We start from the raw sequence: 12,209 nt of genomic DNA, 5'->3' as shown, positions 1-12,209 counted from the left end.
ATGTATACTTTAAGCAATTTCGTCTCAATCTTCATCCAGATATATGTGCATAAATGAAATCTGGTAAAGCCACCGTGCTTCTACACCTGCATTGCTTGCTGTTTGGGGTTTTAGGCTGGGTTTCTGTACAGCACTTTGAGATATCAGCGGATGTACGAAGGGCTATATAAATACATTTGATTTTGATTTGATTTGATAAATACAACTCATAAATAACACTATATATATAAGTGATGACAAAAACCTTTAAAAAGTTTTGTTACTGTAATGAGAAATTACAAAAAAAATTACATTTGTAATTATTTTATTTTCAGTGTGATGTTTAACTCCTTGTCATTAGGGGAGCAATGTTACAAAGTATTAGAAATAGATTTGCGTACAACTTTTTGGGACTTTGAAAACGGTTGCAATAAGGAAAGTTTTTGCATTGGTAGTTGTGGAAGTTGTGGTAAAATGCATATCTGATCAAAAAAATGTATCCTAATATCTCAGTGATCCAAGAGGAAATAACACGATCATTCTTTGGGTCAAAATGTCAGCTGTGTGAGAATTACCCATGGTTGTGTGTATGTTTGTATCAACAGGCGTTAGCCTATCTGGTGAATGAATAACGAAGCCTAAAATCATGTGAGTGAATGAAAGAGAAACCCTTCTGCAGCCAATGCAGTCAGTAGAAAATCCCCACTCGATAACACACAACTCACACACAGTAGTGTCCCTATCAGTTCATACCCCGACTCATATCACAGCGAGTAAAGATAGAGCTTACAGACAAACACAGTTACCTCATCACAGGCCTAAAGAACACCTAGTTGGTTACCCATGGAGACCGTTTCCCCCGGAGACAGTGTCGTCTCTTAATCTTGGATTGGGAGGAAAGCTCACTCAAGTCTTATGATCTGTGTAGCCTAGAAGATGTTTGTTTGCCATTCCTTTGAGCCAACAAGTCATGTTCTCTAATCACTATGACAAACACACATTACAGCGCCCCTGGGCCCTAGTAACACAGTGTCCATGTTAACAAACAGTACTTAGCCTATTGATGTTGTAATCAGCGACAGCCAGACTTGTTGACCGGAAGTGATGTGGGGACAGGTCACACAGAAAAATAAAAAAAGCACACACCACTAAGTTTTCCAGATGCATTTTACAACACCAGGAGACCTTTTACAAACCTGTTTAGCTTGCTAAACTGTGACAATCACTCCCGGCAACTATACCATGGTAACAGACGACAGCTTCATGGAAACAGACACTGTCGGAAAACAAACGTTGCGGCAACAACACGACCACCTTGAAATGATTAAACAGCAGGAGGCTCGCTCTTCTGATACAACTTCCTAGAGACCATTCATTCACAGTAAACAGCCCCACTATCACCTCCTCATAAACAGACTACATTAGCATAATAGCTATAGCCAGCCAGCCAAGCATATCAGGCCAACCACCATGGCAACAAAGCAGTCATTCATCCAGACAGGGAGTATCAGCATATGAGGAGGATATTTGGGACTTGAGAAATCAATTGGTGGTTTGGAGGATGGCCAGAGCAGTCCTAGACTAGTCCTTGTGTTTTTCCTGCTTCGGGGGTACAGGGCAACATGTAGGCTACAGTCATTTGTTGGATTGGTATTACACATTTATAGTGCAAATGTATCCCTTTTCTACATTCTTAAAGACAATTCTGGAAGAAAGCGAGATAAACGAGAGATGGATGGGCAGATTTTAAGGCGAGGCTATCCTGTGTTTACCTACACTTTACACAATGAAGATCCTGCTGTGTGGGCTGGGAGTGCCCTGTGTGTGTGTGAGCCCTCTGAGTCACCAGAGCAGGAGATCTGGCTTGCAGATTCAGTGCCTTTTTAAATCCCTGCTGAAGACATTTTTATAACAATGTGTTTAATGCATGTTTTTAATTATCCATATCGTTTCTTTGTCCTTCCTCCTGTCTTTGTTAGTACTTATATTTAGTGTGTTATGATGTGAAGCACTGTTGCGTGTATTGAAAGGTGCTGTACAAAATATCTTTTTACATGTATTATTATTAAATGGCAGCTAAATTTGACATTTGAGTCATTTAGCAGATGCTCTTATCCAGAGCAACTTACAGGAGCAGTTAGGGTTAAGTGCCTTGCTCAAGGGTACAGACAGATTTTTTCACCTAGTCGGCTCTGGGATTCGAACCAGCTGCCTTTCAGTTACTGGCCCAATGCTCTTAAAGGAAGTGCTGCGATGGGCCCTCTCCCGATCTGCTGCTGTAGACTCTGGTGAAAGTGACCTGTTCTCTGCTCAAAATCCTTAATCCATCCCCTTACTCCCTGGCTCTCCTTCCAGCAGGTCCCCTCAGAGCCAGACAGTCACGTCAGCAAATGGTGAGTCACAGCAGGCTATATCATTGGACACACACACAATGCAAGAGACTAGCTGCCACGAACACCACTCTGCTCAACAGCTAAATTATGATCAGCAGGCCCCATTCTCTTTGGCATGCTGGCGTCACACCGCACACAAACAGTGGCATACACGCCCCATCACAGGTTCCCACACCTATTCCAACACACAGACATGTGAGACACGGTAACGAGAAATGCCACTTTCTCTGAAATCCCAAATAGTATTCTGGGGAAAGCTCCATAAATCCACAGCCTTCCAAGGAGCTTAGAGGGAACTTAAATGTCATCACATCACTCCCTACTGAGGAAACAGGCTCTGCCTCTGATCCAAACGAACACAGTATCCAACAGCATCCGTCACACTGTGGTCTTTAACCAACAGGTGTTAAAGGCAGAGTGTGGTGGAGCCAGTAAGATGGTACCATTCATTTCAGTATTGAAACGTGCAGTTGTTTCCAACACACTGGAGCAACGTACAGAAGACTGAGACTTGTTGTGTTGTTTGTTGCTACATTGTATAGGCTTAATACAACCATCCTAGGCACTCAGACCAAACCGCAATAAAATATGTAATGAATATCCTTTCTTAGTGAAAAAACAAACAATAGAACTTTAACATCAATTACCTCAGAAACCCTATGTCATTTGACCATTATGCCTCTAGAGACATGTCATTACACGGGATGCCACACCCACAATGATGCCCATTGAACCAATTTTTTAATCAGTCACATATTTCCGCAATAACACACAGGCATTGATTTATTGTACAAATGTATAGGATATCCATTACAAAGCTTAAATCTCCCACTTTGCCAGGTGTCCTGCTTAATACTCACCCTATACTTTTATATACATTTGATGAATTTACGAGGCATTAATAGACAAGACATTGCTGAATACAGATGACCAAAATACAACCTATGCACATGGTTCTGACTGTCTGCCCCGATCCTCTCTGTCCCTTGCTGTCTTGCCTGTTACTCTTTCTCTTCGCTATGAAAAATGCTAGTATGTGTTTGGTCTTCGGTATGTTGAGTGTAGAATAGCTCAGCCTACTCACTGATAGCTCTAACTTCAATGAATTTTCGCGAGACATTGCAAGACAAGAAATGGCAAAATACAGCATTGCGATAGCCTACATCTTCTGATTACTGATGCACGGTTCTGGCTGTCAGCCTAGTGGCCGACACACCTACCTATGCCTGGCTGTGCTCCCACTCATCACTCTCTCCCTTGGAGTTGGCTCTTTCTTTACTGTGAAAGATGCAAGAGTTTGTGTTCTCGAAGTAGACTATGGCAAATAGTTTCCACCTTTGCAAAAATAATGAATCTTTGGAGTTGATTCCAAGCGGAGCAGATGTCAGAGAATGGGGCAGATAATCAAGGAATCGATTATTTTGGAGTCGACTTCCCACCACTAAGCACTAGCAGTTTTTCAGCTAATTTCCTGCAATTCTACACGTTGCCATGTAGAGAAATGTTTGAAGTTAATATGATATCTGAGTGATATCTGAATAAGGGCCCCTGGTCGCTCATTTGACCATGATTACAACAAGTTTAGATAGCTGGGTAGACGAATTAACCAATCTAAAAATGTTTTGCTGACGTGGGCTAATTGAGTGACCATCTGTGACAGCCATAAGAGAAAACTACTGATGCACAACCACATTTCGAAATTGCACCTTGTGTTTCTACTATGCTAACTCAGTAAAAAAAAAATCCGCGGGTCTACAAACAAGTGTACACTGCGCATGTGTGGAAAAACCTAGTAACCACCATCATCCATGCCATGGCACCGATCACAAATCCTCATCAATGAACTCGCCATTCTAACGTTAGTTAACTTTAATTTGTCGGTTATAAATAACATGATCATATTCCATTGTAGCAGCAACACATTAACGTTATATTGATGCCAACAGTCCAAGCATATTTCACGACTTGGATGGATGGAAACCTTTATCGTTCGTCATCACTTGACATGAACATATTCTTTGATTCGTGATTGTATTGGCTACCTAACAAGCTAAACTTCAGTTTACTAATATGCTGTTCAGAACATGCTAGCTAGCTAGTTAACTACATTGCCAATCATGATAGATAGATTCAATGAACATGCATGAAGCCTGGCTAGTAAGTTAACAGTTCTAGCTTGCTTGATAACAACGCTAATGTTACCTAACTGGCGAACTAATAGCTAGCTAGGTAGCTAACCATATGTTAAATATGGCTCTGGCTACAACAAGTGCAGTGTCAGTGACTACATTACAATAGCTAGTATCTTACCTTATTGTCATTCTGTACAATTGCAAAGGCTGTCCAATGTTTCCCGACGGCGTTTCTTAGTTGTAAAAATAGCCAAATCTTCTACTACTGGGGTTCTGTTTTGCGTCATGCACCTGTCTGCGGTGCGTTTCTCTTTGGTATCACTGCGCTTCTCCAATGTTTTCCAATGTGAAAAGTAGTCCCAGATCCCGGAACTACAGTACGTAACGTAATCTGTTTCCATATCCTTCCTCCTTGGACTCGATTAATGACGTGGAGTGTGGATTGATATGAATGAATATGGATCCATTTCTTTATTTAAATGATATAATGTATACTTTGAAAGTGATTCAGTCCAAGAACATATATTAATACATTTAAAGATGAAGAATGTCGATATTTGAGAGAAATAAAGTGAGTATCGAAAGAATAGGCATTGAAATTCCTGTTCAGACATTCTCTGACATCTGCTCAATGTAAACAGACTCATTAGCGGATTACTCTGTGCCTGTCAATCCACTGACCTTGCAATGGCAAATACAGCCCATTACCAGTGAGTGGTTAGCTAACTATTGGATGGATGATAGATAATGGCTGATTGATAAGGTTGTTCAGATATATATACTCCTCCCTCTTTCCTTTTCTCCAGCTCCACCACTCCCCCTTATTTCTCCCTCTAGCACTCTCCTATTCATCTATTGTTTGTGTTATTCTCAGCTGTGGTCAGACAGAGTGCCTGGCCCTTGACATAGAATAAACAATGGGAGCACAAGAGTGGGAAGAGAGAGGGAGTGTGTGTGTGTGTGTGTGTGTGTGTGTGTGTGTGTGTGTGTGTGTGTGTGTGTGTGTGTGTGTGTGTGTGTGTGTGTGTGTGTGTGTACTTAACTTGTGCACAGACATGGAACACTGATCACTTTAATTGACACTAGTCACTTTAATAATGTTTACATACTATTTTACCCACATCATAGGTATATACTGTATTCTACTCTAGGCCTATCCTAATTTAACTATTGCTGTACATATACTATTCTATCCTATGTATTCTTCAGCTATACTATGTATTCTATCCATATACTGTCCATATATATATATATACACAGTACATACATACTGACTCTGGACTCAGACATTGCTCGTTCTAATATTTATATATTTCTTAATTCCATTTTATTGCTTTTTTTTAGATTTGTGTATTTTTAGATATTACGGCACTGTTGGAGCTAGGAACACAAGCATTTCACTACACCCGCAATTGAATCAGCTAAATATGTGTATTCGACCAATCAAATTACATTTGATTTGCTTGAGATTTAGGAGAAGCGTAAACTGCTTCTATGGAAAACTTTCATCTCTGTATACTCGTCGCAAGACCCACTGGTTGATGCTTATTTATAAAACCCTCTTAGGCCTCACTCCCTCCGCCTGAGATACCTACTGAAGCCCTCATCCTCCACATACTACAGCCGTTGTGCCAGTCACATTCTGTTAAAGGTCCCCAAAGTACACACATCCCTGGGTCACTCCTCTTTTCAGTTCGCTGCAGCTAGCGACTCGAACGAGCTGCAACAAACACTCAAACTGGACCGTTTTATCTCAATCTCTTCATTCAAAGACTCAATCACTCTTACTGACAGTTGTGGCTGCTTCGCATCATGTATTGTTGTCTCTACCTTGCCCTTTGTGCTCTTGTCTGTGCCCAATAATGTTTGTACCATGTTTTGTGCTGCTACCATGTTGTGCTGCTGCCATGTTGTGTTGCTACCATGCTGTGTTTTCATGTGTTGCTGCCATGCTATGTTGTTGTCTTAGGTTTCTCTTTATGTAGAGTTGTGGTGTCTTTCTTGTCTTGTGTGTTTTGTCCTATAATTTTATTTTATGTTTTATTTTTAATCACAACCCCGTCCCCGCAGGAGGACTTTTGCCTTCTGGGAGGCCATCATTGTAACTACGAAGTTGTTCTTAACTGACTTGCCTAGTTAAATAAAGGTTACATAAAAATAAATAAAATTAACATAAACCTGTGGCTAGAGCTGGATTTATAACATATTTCAATAAAGCACTTATCTTCATCACCACACGGTGTCGCCCTTCCCTATATTTCCCCCCCTGCATGTCAATGCCAGATCTGGCAGCCTGCCCTCAAAGACGAAACTCTCTATGGTTCATCACGGTAAGGGACAGCCTCAGAATGGAACTTAATGTGGAGGCAGGTATTAGAGCTGAGCAAGGGGAGCCTGGAGGCGAACAAGCCTCCTTCAGATGTAAATATTGTGTAGAATAGACCTTGGACCGGGAACGTCAGCCTGGTCTCATAGACTAGACTCAACACGTTAGATATAACAAATTGTATAATATGCAATGGTGGAAAATGACCCACATTTTCATACTTCGGTAAGAGTAAAGATACCTTAAAAGAAAATGACTCAATAAAAAAGTAAAAGTTACCTAGTAAAATACCACTGGAGTAAAAGTCTAAAATTATTTGGTTTTAAATGTACTTAAGTATCAAAAGTATAAGTAATTAAAAATTCCTTATGATAAGCAAACCAGACGACATGATTTTCTAGTTATCACGGATAGCCAGGGGCACAGTTCAACACTCAGACATCATTTACAAACGAAGCATTTGTGTTTAGTGAGTCTGCCAGCTCAGATGCAGTAGAGATGACCAGGGATGTTCTCTGTTTAGTGAGTCTGCCAGATCAGATGCAGTAGAGATGACCAGGGATGTTCTCTTGATAAATGTGTGAATTAGACCATTTTCCTGTCCTGCTAAGCATTCAAAATGTAATGAGTACTTTTGGGTGTCAGGGAAAATGTAAGGAGTAAAAAGAACATTATTTTATTTAGGAATGTAGTGGAGTAAAAGTAAAAGTTGTCAAAAATATGAATAGTAAAGTAAAGTACAGATATACACAAAAACTACTTAAATAGTACTTAAATACTTTACACCACTGATAATATGTTATGTTGGTATGGTTACATAAGACAGATGGTTACTTAAGGCAAAAGTCTCAAATGTCTAGCAATGCAATGGTTGTGAGTTCAAATCTAATCATAGACAACTTTAGCATTTTAGCTAATTAGTACATTTTCAACTACTTCCTACTTTTTTGCTATGTTGCAACTACTTAGCATGTTAACTAATCCGTCCCCTAATCCTAACCTTAACCTTAACCCTTTCACCTAACTCCTAACTGAACACTTACCTTATCCCCTAATCCTAACCCATAGCCTAGCTAACGTTAGCCATTCATAACATACTGTGTTATCAGTGGCAATTTTAGCATGTACAGTTGAAGTCGGGAGTTTTCATACACTTAGTTTGATGTTATTAAAACTCGTTTTTCAATCACTCCACAAATTTCTTGTTAACAAACTATAATTTTGGCAAGTCGGTTAGGACATCTACTTTGTGCATGACACAAGTAATTTTTCCAACAATTGTTTACAGACAGATTATTTCACTTATAATTCACTGTATCACAATTCCAGTGGGTCAGAAGTTTACATACATAAATTGACTGTGCCTTTAAACAGCTTGGAACATTCCAGAAAATGATGTCAGGGCTTTAGAAACTTCTGATAGGCTATTTGACATCATTTGAGTCATTGGAGGTGTACCTGTGTATGTACTTCAAGGCCTACCTTCAAACTCAGTGCCTCTTTGCTTGACATCATGGGAAAATCAAAAGAAATCAGCCAAGACCTCAGGAAAAAATGTTTGGTTCATTCTTTTTCCATACGCCTGAAGGTACCACGTTCCTTGTGGAAGGTTACCCGAAACATTTGACTCAAGTTAAACAATTGAAAGGCAATGCTACTAAATACTAATTGAGTGTATGTAAACTTCTGACCCACTGGGAATGTGATAACAGACTAAAAAGGTGGGGCTGAGTGACGGGTCGCCACTGTGTATCATACAGAGCACGCAAATTCATAACATATTGTACCTTTTGCAAAGCCGTAATATTTTGTACAGTTTGCAAATTCATAACATATAATACGAATTGTAATTCATCAACATATCATGCAAAATGGGAGATGGACATCCACAAATGAATACATATCACACTAAATGTAACATATCTTACTCTATAGAGCATCTCGGATTTACATACAAAATAATAGGAAATGCTCTAAGACCAGGTTGGGGATGTCCTCAGGACATTCACAATGTTCCCTAGTGGTCCCTTGCTGGTCTTTATGAAAAGTTGACTTGCATCTCCAAAATAATAATAATAATAATTGATTTAACTTGTGTAGAACTTTTCATTCGAGAAAATATTCTCAAAGCGCATATGTAGAGTAAGGAATCATGTAATCTCTATTCATTACATTTCTATCTGCATTTTCAGGAAGTTTTTTTGGTGTTTTACATGTCTGTAAGGAAATGGAAGGCGTCAAGAGGGGTTTTGAAGCCAAATGATCCTATCAGCAGTTTATTCTGTCATGGAAGTTCCAGGCACAACCTTTATATGTGTTTTAATGATACGGCTGGAAAATCTGCACAGTGGGAGGTCGTATTTCATCTCAGTACCTCCAGCTGAATATAGCATTGGTTATTGGTGTGTGTGTGTGTGTGTGTGTGTGTGTGTGTGTGTGTGTGTGTGTGTGTGTGTGTGTGTGTGTGTGTGTGTGTGTGTGTGTGTGTGTGTGCATTTGTGCATGCGTGAGTGATTGTGTGAGTTAGTGCGTGTGTGTCTGTGTGCCTGCATGCGTCTGTGCACGTGTGTGTAGGTGTGTATGAATCTAGCAAGCGTTATCTGTGTGTGAGGGTGGAAGGGAGTCCTGTAAGTAAATGAAACCAAGTAAGATCAAGAGAGTGTGTGATTTGTAAAGGATTAGCTGGATTGTAAATGTGCAGGTCCGTGTTTGTTTACACATTGTAATTGTTCATGTATATGTGCATGCGCATGCGCATGGATAAGGATATGAATGTGTGTGTGCCTGCGTGTGTGTGTGTGGCTGCGAAAGAGCAGCGTTGCACAGTCTCCTGAGTCAGCAGCCAATCCCTTTGGAATGCTAATCACTTAGCATTTCTCTCCACCTGCACCTCTCTCTCTCTCTCTCTCTTGCTCTCTCTCTCTCTCTCTCTCTCTCTCTCTCTCTCTCTCTCTCTCTCTCTCTCTCTCTCCCTCTGGCGTCTCTCTCTTTTCCCATCTTTCTCCATTCCTCCCTTCTCCCTTTTCATTCCTTCTCTTCCTTTCTCTATGTCCAACATTTCTTTCTCTCACTCTTCTTCCCCTTCCCCATATATCCCTTCTCTCTCTCTCCCTCTCTCTCTCTTTCTCAGACATGTTTCTATGAAGTTGGTCTGTCTATTAGCTGGTCCTGTTGCATGTTCATGTTTGGTCCTCTGCAGCAGTGGTGGGATGAGTCAGACATAGAAATGTGACTGATAGAATAACTTTACTTCTTCTCAGGGGAACTTATACAGAGCCTGGTAGCAGCCAGTCTGTTTAAAGACAGATTCTAGGGAATATTATTCTAGTGTCTCTATGACGTGGTCTGTAGAGCCTGAGTTTAGTACACACCTCTCCTCCGCCTCCCCCTCCTCATTCCGTTCTCCGATCCCCCTTGTCCATAACTAGCCCCCAGACAGATGGAGAGATGGATGATGTTCTGCTCTGCTTGGTGTTCTATTTGACTGCAGTTGCTATGACGTCAGAGAGGGGAAGACGGCGGTGCTAGAGAGAGGGGGAGAGAAGAGAGGAGAGGAAGGGAAGAGTCAGGCTGACAGGGTTCACAGGGTTTGTTTTGGGATATTTTCCATTCTAATAGAACAAATCAAAATGTATTTGTCACATGCTTCGTAAACAAGAGGTGTGGAGTGAAAAGCTTACCTGTTCCAACAATGCAGAGTTAAAGATATACTGTATATCTTTTATTTATTTATTGAGAAGTAGACACGAGGAATAACAAATAACAATAAGGAGTAAAAAAGAACATGTCTACCTGTACAGAGTCGATGTGCAGGGTACCATGTCAACTTGTGGACGTGAGAGGGCTGTGGGAACACGCACACTGACACTGACCATGGTCGTATTGATTATGGTCATATTGACCATGGTCATAATAGATCACATTCATTAGGATGAATCAGCAGGTTATTTTCACATGAAATAACAGAGGGGAGAAGAACATCTTAGTGTTCATTTCTCTCACAGATTCAATTCGCTGCAGTCATGCAGTTATTTTATTGGACAGAAGAGAGCGCCTTTGGATAAATGAGGAAATGTGTGACGAATCTGTGAGTCTGTGTGCTGTAGTTGAGAAAGAGAGATTATTAGGTTGTGTGTGTGGTGTGTGTGTGTGTGTGTAAATTTGTGCATGTGTATGTTTGTGTATACAGTTGAAGTCAGAAGTTTACATACACTTAGGTTGGAGTCATTAGAACTCGTTTTTCAACCACCAGATCGTACTTTTTGGAGAAATGTCCTCTGGTCTGATGAAACCAAATAGAACTGTTTGGCCATAATGACCATCATTATGTTTGGAGGAAAAAGGGGGAGGCTTGCAAGCCGAAGAATACCATCCCAACTGTGAAGCACGGGGGTGGCAGCATCATGTTGTGGCAAAATGGCTTAAGGTCAACAAAGTCAAGTTATTAGAGAGACCATCACAAAGCCCTGACCTCAATCCTATAGAACATTTGTGGGAAGAACTGAAAAAGTGTGTGTGAGCAAGGAGGCCTACAAACCTGACTCAGTTACACCAGCTCTGTCAGGAGGAATGGGTCAGAAATCACCCAACTTGTTGTGGGAAGCTTGTGGAAGGCTACCCAAAACATTTGACCCAAGTTAAACAATTTAAAGGCAATGCTACCAAATACTAATTGAGTGTATGTAAAATTCTGACCCACTGGGAATGTGATGAAAGAAATAAAAGCTGAAATAAATCATTCTCTCTACTATTATTCTGACATTTCACATTCTTAAAAGAAAGTGGTGATCCTAACTGGGTATTTTTTACTTGGATTAAATGTCAGGAATTGTGAAAAACTGAGTTTGAATGTATTTGGCTCAGTGTATGTAAACCTCCGACTTCAACACTGTTCACTGTGTATCTTTACCTTTGATCTTAACTCCACAGAAACCAGCACAGAACCATTGAAGATGTCCATAGACAGGACATCATAGGCTAATGATTTCACATATCCACTGGACCCCCCACCAAGCCCAGAGACCAGATCCCAGGAGGGACAAATACTTCGGAGTTGTGTAACATACATGATGAAGTCTTGCCTGGAGGCCACGTTACATCATGCACATGCAGGAAATGCTAGCTCCAGTCTCCAGGGGCCTTTAATTCTTCTGTTGCCCCACTCTGGAGACCCTCTCCTTTGGTATGAAGGCTGAATGTAAGGGGCTGCTGTAAGATGCTATGGTTCTATGATCCTGCCCAGTGGTTGACTTGCTGTTTGGACAAGGAAGGTACACAAGGCTGGGCAAGTGGCTAGTATAACATCATGTTTATTTCACCATTATTGTAAAAGAGGAAAAACATGTTCAAATAAAGCAGTGTTACTGTGTTTTAAATGGT

General features: G+C 40.7%; 1 protein-coding gene and 1 long non-coding RNA gene across 5 annotated transcripts in view; one reads left to right on the top strand and one right to left on the bottom strand.

Moving 5' to 3' along the window:
- LOC116359915 (small G protein signaling modulator 3-like) overlaps positions 1-4,850 on the bottom strand; it is a 23,359-nt gene extending 18,509 nt beyond the window's left edge. For 2 of the 4 annotated variants that reach the window (XM_031813946.1, XM_031813947.1), the window contains exon 1: positions 4,683-4,850. The gene's annotated coding sequence lies outside the window, so the exon portion shown is untranslated. The remainder of the gene's footprint in view (positions 1-4,682) is intronic. The other 2 variants (XM_031813948.1, XM_031813949.1) reach the window with 1 other exon arrangement.
- On the top strand, positions 4,153-12,209 carry LOC116359916 (uncharacterized). Its single transcript, XR_004206817.1, has 2 exons — positions 4,153-4,230; positions 11,760-12,209. It is a non-coding gene; the product is annotated as an uncharacterized LOC116359916 (long non-coding RNA).

This window comes from Oncorhynchus kisutch, unplaced genomic scaffold (genome assembly GCF_002021735.2).
Source record: "Oncorhynchus kisutch isolate 150728-3 unplaced genomic scaffold, Okis_V2 Okis06b-Okis10b_hom, whole genome shotgun sequence".
Taxonomy (NCBI): Eukaryota; Metazoa; Chordata; class Actinopteri; order Salmoniformes; family Salmonidae; genus Oncorhynchus; species Oncorhynchus kisutch.
This window is presented reverse-complemented; position numbering and strand designations above follow the sequence as displayed.